General features: G+C 37.6%; 1 pseudogene; it reads right to left on the bottom strand.

Moving 5' to 3' along the window:
* Nucleotides 1–53: 53 nt before the first annotated feature.
* The window catches only part of LOC131796297 (guanylate-binding protein 6-like), an 88,678-nt pseudogene continuing 80,707 nt past the window's right edge, over nt 54–8,024 (bottom strand).

Below are 8,024 nucleotides of genomic sequence, written 5' to 3'. Positions count from 1 at the left end.
CCACTACTTAAAAATTGAACCAGTGTTCACGATAAGGGACAACTTTAGAGGCTTTACATAACGCTACACTTTGATAAGGTGCTAGCAACCCCGCCCAAGACTGGTATCATTTGCAGAGCTCTATCAAAGAATCCCGGCTTTTGAACTTGCCGTTGTCGGCTCTGATTGAGTAGCAGCTGTTGTCTCAAGCTCTCCACTGTCTTCTCCATGCCTTCATTTGATTTTTGCATTTGTGCAAGTCGTTGGCTGAGTACTTGGTTTTCTTGCATGAAATTTCGTCTGTGTTTTTCAACCTCCATCATTCTCGCCTTTACCATGTTCTCCATTTGTTGCCGTCGGACCGCTGCTTCAGCTTCCATCTGTTCACGGAGTCTCTTTTTTTCTTGCTCCTGTTTTGCCTGCAGCATTTCCATCTAATTACCAGACAGGAAAAAGTTCAGGTCAGACAGCTATAGGAGAATCATGATGAAAAATAATATGGCATCTACTCTTGTTCACCTCTGTGCTAAAATCATCAAATTTCTCAGTCACTCAGAATGAATTTCTAATAAAATTACTGAAAAATCTTTCACAGAAAACAGTTAATGGGATAAATTCTTGCTAGCGTTATTCATTCTAAAGATATATTTTGAGACATTTGAAGGTAAAGTTATTATGAGGTAATATTCTTATAACAAAAAAATTAAGGAATAATCAATCTAAGTTGACACATCATAAAATTACATTGGAACCAAGAGAAAATAAGCAGGCAGAGAGGGCGACCCTGGCACGAGGACTCGTTTAGACAAGATGTGAGCCTTTTATTTCACCTGCCCTGGTACCAAATCGGATGTTACTCAAAAAGCCTAGTTCTCAGGAATGAGTGTACTCACGCTTAATTAAAAGGCTTACTTTTCTACGTATTTAATTGGATTTCACTATATTTGATCGCCATAAAATTCGTGTGTCTGTGCTTTCTGGAATCAAAGATGTGCATGTTTAGCGCTTCCGTCTGAGAAGGCAAAACTCACAAAAAGCAGTCAATGGTCCTCTTTGTTCCTTTATTCTCTTTTTGTGATCTGCACAAATGGAAATCGTCAAATGATAGATTTGACGATTTTTGAAGCGTGGAATGATTTCTTTAGTGGTTGTGAAAATGTCGGATCAATATCAGAATCTGATCAACTGCACACCTACCCCTCCCCTGACCCAACATTAACCCTAACTTGTTATTTTTTGATTGTTGTTGAGTTGGGGGGGAGGGCGGGTAGGTTTAGAATTTCTCAGATACTGACATTGACTTAAAATGTCTTACTTCCTTATGGCGCTGACGATTTTCTTGTTGTAAACGTTCGTGTTCCTCCTTAAATGAGAACGAAAAGTCACATCAGTATAGGCTTTGTCTAGCAGATGATGAAATTCTATATCCTCGCCATTAAAACTAAATTAATATAGCAATGTTTTTTGACAAAGAACAGAGAAAGAAAGCATGAACTTCAATCGGCTTTTGTTCTCTTATTAATCAATTGATTAAGTTTGTTGAAGATAGGATGTTATTTTCCGTTCCTTTTCTTTAGCCGCAGAACGTTAACAAAAATAATTCCTTTTCCATTTTCCATTCCCAATTTTCCTTTCTCCTTCCCTCTTCCCATTTCCCTTTTCCCTATTCTTCATTTCCTATTCTCCGTTCCCAGCATTTATCATTCTCAATTTTTTTTCCGTTAAAAAGTAATATGATTATTAATTCGATTAAAATTGCGTCATCAGTACCTCAAGTTTTATCTTCTCTTGTTCTTGATAGGCTTTGGCGGCAATTTCTCGACTCAAGTTCTCGTCAAAGTCCTTTAATTGTTTCAGCACGCCCAAGTATTGTTGCATTTCTGTCATAAGTTCCTGTGATAAAAGTAGAACTTTCGCTTACATCGTTGCTTTGTCTGTTGGTTTTCTTTGGGGTAACTACCAAGAGATTATAAAGTTATATTCTCTTGTAACAACATAATAGTTATTAAGACCAAGAATCGCAATGTACTTGTATTAAAGGAACTGAATTCGGTTTGTATCTTTTTTGCTGTCCGTGAAACTATTAACGTCAATGAAAACAAAAGGGAAGACAGATTAGAAACTTCATTAATTTGTCTCATTTTTGGTCTGAATTTTTAATTCCAAGTAAAAAACCCTATTTACCGGATGAAACTCGAAGAACACAGCAGCACAAACTTGTTTAGTTCCGGTGGCACGAGCTTTGTAGTCCTGCTCAACCTTTTTGTAACCTGCTACAATGTCATCGAACATGACTTTGGCGCCTTCCTTTCCATGGAGCTGGTCGAGGATTGGGTTCAAGTGTTACTTTTTGAGTTGCTTCAGGAGAGCGTCACAAGCCTCTCGCGTAAACTGATCATTCTCAGTCTGCCACGTGACATACTCTCGGTCAGCAAACGACTGAGAAAAAAAAAAAAAAAAAAGAAATAGACCTTTTATATTCACAGTGAATACCAGTGTTCATCTTTCCGTGCTGTTGTTTGTTCCCAAACTTTAACTGGACATTTATTTGTTGTTTCCGTGAGTAACTTGTGCCAAAATAATTGAAATTTAAGAACATTTTCCCCCAGTAAGTCCAACAATGAATGCTGGGAAGCACTGTAACTATTATTTCGTGGCATTCATGGTTGTATATCCAGACAGTTACTAAATATTTATCGCTTATAAATTAGAGTTAGGTCAGTTAGATGCCGCCTTGAAATTAACAAGCAGTAGCCTCCACCTGGCGCAGAAACGTACACGAAAAACAGTCATCAGAAAATGTGTAACGACAAGCGTTGGCAAAGCTTGAGGAAAGTCTTGAGCCTCGTGGAAAAAGAACCAAGGATATTCCATTACCTTGGAAATGCTTCTGCACAACCTATTCCTTTCACCGCACTCGATTTCGGACCAGGTACTCTGCTGCTTTCAGATATTTCACGAAGATCCAAAACTTTGAGTGAAATCATAAAGAGTTTGTCCTGTTAGAATTCTATCACATATCGAAAATTTTATCAATCCCCACAAAAATGTTGGGAAAATAATGGACGAATTTTGCAAAAGTTCGTTGGCATCATTTTATTCCAAAGTACTGAATGAGGAATGATTAAACGATGTGTTAAAACTCCTTACCGCCAGTTCGTTCAGGTACCTCTCGGTTGTAATAGAGGATATTTCGATCGTTTCAGCTTGGAACTGACCAATTGTTTGGTCAAATGCAGTTTCATGACATTTACGAATGTCTTCGGAGTCCCAAGGCAGCTGATTGGACAGTTTTGAATGCACGAGGGTGCTGTAGACATTAATGGCTTCGTACGTTGCTTCAGAACATTTTTCTGCTACAAATGTGTCCCAAGCTGACTGGACATTAGGAATCACTACAGGAGTGTTGATGGCCTGCACGTAAAGCTCAACCAAGGCAGCCAAACCTGGAAACAGAGTGGGTCATCGAGGGATTAAAATTGTCTTTAAGGTTAAGGAGATACTTAATTAGAAAAGTATAAAGTGGACAAAAAGTGTAAAAACATGGCATAAGATTGTGACTCCCATAATTCAAGAAGTAGGCCGCGACTTAAGATTCTAGAGATTAAGCTAATCCCTCGAAATTTTTCTTCAAAACCAGTAATTTTCGTCTGAAAAATATATAGAAATCTGGGAGAAGTTACGAGTTGCTCTCTCACGGGAGATGAAAATTAAACGAAGATGCTATAGTAACCTTTACCTTCACCAGTCACTGAAGTTCCCCGTCGTTGAAGCTGTGCTTAGGAGTAAGAGTTCTTTTCAACAAGACCTTGAACTTTTCTATCCCAGAGAAGAACTCACTGATGATCTGACTTTTGTTTCTGTTGATGTTTTTCATGACCTCTTCACTTACAGATGGTGGTGACAGTTTGAAGGCTTCGAAGCCAGGGAAGAAACGCAAAATGCTTTCAGCGACTTGTTGGGTGTGGTCCGCCCGTCCCATTCCTTGATCCTTGAAAATCTGGTTGATTTAAAAACCAGTTGTAATTAGGTAACCAGTCATTTTCTCCTGGGGTGGGAGCGAAGGATTCTGGAAGGAGGATGGTTTTCAGTGGGGAATGGAGTGGGAATCAGTCGTTGCCAACAGAGTATGAAGGGGATACTATGGAAAATTGACTGCCAATTAATTGCCGATGAAGGCCGGGAGGGGGGGAGGGTCACAAGACTATTACAGAGTCTTTTAGGGGTCATCAGGGGAACTTTATTGTGACAAAACCAAGATTCTCTGTCATCCCTTTCATAGAGACGTTTATATAACAAGCCAATACAAGGTTTAGATCCCCATCGCTGAGGATATGGAGCACATTACAATGTGATCAGTGATCACTGTAATCAAGGTAAACCAGTCAATCAGTCCCTCTTTGTTTATAGAACACGACTGCGTTTTAAGCAAAGTCAATATGTAAATTAACTGAGTAGACTTATCCAATTACTGTATGCAAAGAATAAAGAAAGCTTTTGTCTTTATTTTTAGTCGAGTTAAGACACGTCTGAGTTTAGACGAATTGCAGAGAGATATATACATAGTTACAAAAAAAAAAAAAAGTTTTTACCATTTCCGAAACCAGTACATCTCCAAAAAGTTAAATAATAAACCTTACAACCAAGAAAAAAAACCTTGTTCTCGAACTTTTGAGTATTTTGTTCATAAAACAAACTCTGAGAGTCTATTCCGAGAAAACTATGATATAATCAATATTACTGCGGCTGTGAAAAAGAGTTTTGCAATGTTTTCAGTTGAAGAAGATAATATTTTTGGGAAGCGTTTGACTAATTCTCTTGTCATTTCTGTCCAACATTTCAAAATGAGTTGCCTTACCCTTGTTAGGAAATACTCCTTAATGTCTCTGCAGTCTGTTGGAATGGACTGAGTAACATCCCTGAGAAGCCAAATGAAGAATGGAAAAGTGTTGTGGAAGAATTCTGTGTCCTCTTGAGGGCCGCTCGCACTCACACTGTCTTCGTTGGAGCAAAGTCTTATTCATTGGGACAACTTCATAATAAAACTGCGAAATGTTAAAAAATGTTTTCCTTTCTTACATCGCGCACGATAGCTTTTCTGTCTCTTCTTTTTTTCAGCCTAGTTCTCTTTTTGGGCACAAAATCCTTTTTTCAAAGGGTTATTGTTTTACTCTTCCTTAATGAAGAGGATGGACGAGCATTTGTTTTTTAACGAGAATTTTTTCCAGTGTAAGGTCGACTACCACTCTCTGTTTGAGAAATAAGCCCTACTCCTCCATGAACGGTCAGTGGAAGGTTTGTGATCAAAAAATCGGATCGTTCGTGTCAAAGTTACAGAGTGCATGCGTTGGTTTTCACGAATAGGCTCCAAGAACTAGTTAAAAAACGTGAGAACACTTTGCGCAGCCGAAGTCATTTTCACATGCTTTCCAAGTGCTTTTTAGCAACCTTTTTTTTTATGGTAAAATTTACATCCATATGAAATTTTCTTTTGGAATACTTGTTAAAACCGTTGGAATACCGTGCCTGTATTTCACCAATGCAAGCCCCTAAGTACACGCAGAACATGTCTAATTTACGAACTTTCCTCACCCCTCCGCTTATCCCTCTACCCCTAAAGTCTGATGTACTTGTTAAAGGATACTCCAATCCATTGAGGTCATGTCTGGTGGGAACCCCTGCTGAGTTGTAGAATTTGATACACGACTTCCACTTCGTTATGATGCTAGGAGCCAGTGAAAAAGACGTGTAGCCATCCTCGATTCAGTCGTCTTTTTACCGGTGTGGTTTTCGAGTCGATTCACAATGATTTAGATGGCTATTAGTTTCCCTTCTCAAAATACATAAAGGAAGAAACAGAGAATAAAAAACCGCGCAAATAGCCATAAGAAGGCCAGAAAAAGAGACACACCCATACATGCATGCACGTGCGACTAAAGCAAGATATGCTATTGTCGTAAGTGAATCTCTTAAAGTCCAGCCCAGAAGAGCAGTTCTACAGCCGAAAAAGCAGTTTTTGAAACGCGCTTCGACTGACAGTCGCAAATCAAAATGGACATCATAACGAACAGTCAATTGCGGGAAAAGTTATGTGACTAATCTGAGGTGGGTCTAACTCGTGTTTCTGATTGCTTAAGTATATAAAGCGGTATTTTTGAATCGTGAATTGAAAAAGAAAAACCCGCGACCCTCTGAATTATTGTTGAAACTAACAGAAAAACTGCATTAAGAAAGATCAACGTGTGTTAATAAGCATATGTCTGTGCCAAGAAAAACCAAGTCCCTAAATTGATAACCACGTCAACTATAAAAACCGAATCGAACACGAGCAAATATCACTCTGCCTATTTTTATCCTATGATAATTTTTTTTCTTCCTATTTTTTTAATCATTGGGCTATTGTGCACTCTCCCAAATGCCTACCTTGAACGTGTGTGGATACAGAACTTTACACCCACATTGGTTAAGTATGTAAAACGAAATCTTTCAATCGTGGATTGTAAAAGAAAAACCTATAACCCTCCGAATTACTGTTGAGACTAAAAAACAAAAACACTAAACATCGACTCCAAGGTCTTTCAACCCTTAGATCAACAATGGCAGAGATGATTGACTAAAAATTTACTTAAATCACTTTTCTCGGATTGAGTCGATAGTTGTTTCAGACTAGAAAATATTTCTTATGACAGAAGTCTAAAATTTCGTGAGATTCAATTGCCAAGTTAAGTCACACTTTGTAAAAAATCACTTTTGTGTGACATGTTTTCTGTTATACAGAAACTTGGAGATCAAATCCGGAACTGGTAATGTTTTGCTTTTTGAGCGTCGTATCATTTTCATACACCATTTCTTCATTACCTTAGAAATTTCATGGACTCCAATTATGAAATAAGGTTATATGGGAAGTTGGACTGTCATGATAAAGAATTAATGAAAAGAAAAGTAACAAGTCAGATTACTAATTTAAATCAAAACAGCCCTAACATTAGAACGAAACATATCTGTCACAGAGGTTAGTGTTTCTACACGTCGTTGATCTGCTAAGCTAAGAGATCATAAAGATAACTTGTACAGGCGTATTCATCACCCTCTCTTCTTTTTTTAAAAAATAGAAATGTATTAAATGTATGAGTTTCATTGTTTATTTGTTAAATGGATTTAATCTAGTATGATGCAAGAAAGCCCACTGATTTTCGCCCATTTATTTCATAGAAACCTATCTTTTCAATTCTCGCGCTACGATGTTATTTCACAAAGGATGTTTAATTTGTGGAGCCATCTTCAACACATGTTGGATGAGATACGTTGCTCCATAACTTCGAGTAAAGGATAAGTTGAAATAGCAATCGGTAATAAGAAGAGTCAGCCACTTACCTACTAGTCTATAAATGGAGAATATAATAGCCAGATAAAGTTTTTTTATTCAGTTCCACAGATTAAGTGTTGAAATCTTTTTGAATTGGAATCTTTATCGTTTATCTGCAACATAGTTGGCTCCCAGGGAGAAGTTGCTTGACAGCAAGAGACATTTTTAAGGTTTCCATATGCTGACCATTTAAGTGTGTCGTTGCACAAGGCGAAGAGAACACACGCGATTACATTTTATTAGCAAATGGAAAGACCTTTCATTCGCTTAACGCATTTTTACCCACTGTAATCATGAAAATCACAATATCCTCGATTGCAATTGGTTTAAAAAAGATTCATGTTTTCCGCTAATTGACTTGCCAAGTTTTTATTGAACAGGCAATAAGCTAATCACATTCACAGTTGTAGTTTAAATCAGCCAATTACATTCAAAGTTGTAGTTTAAAATCAACCAATCACAACCTTGGTTTTATCACTATCTAAACAATTTACAGACTCCTAAATTGGGGCTTTCTTCAAAATGGAGATTTTTTTTCCAATGAACGATGGCAATATTTTTGAAGAAAGCAATGGTTTTGTTTGGAATTTGTCATTTTTATGATTAATTGGTAATAAGACTTCGTGTCGTCCTAGTCGGTCTGTAATTATACTCGTGTTACTGGAATTATTTTCGTTTT

This window comes from Pocillopora verrucosa, chromosome 3 (genome assembly GCF_036669915.1).
Source record: "Pocillopora verrucosa isolate sample1 chromosome 3, ASM3666991v2, whole genome shotgun sequence".
Taxonomy (NCBI): Eukaryota; Metazoa; Cnidaria; class Anthozoa; order Scleractinia; family Pocilloporidae; genus Pocillopora; species Pocillopora verrucosa.
Note: the sequence above shows the minus strand (reverse complement) of the source record. Positions and strands in the feature narration are given on the sequence as shown.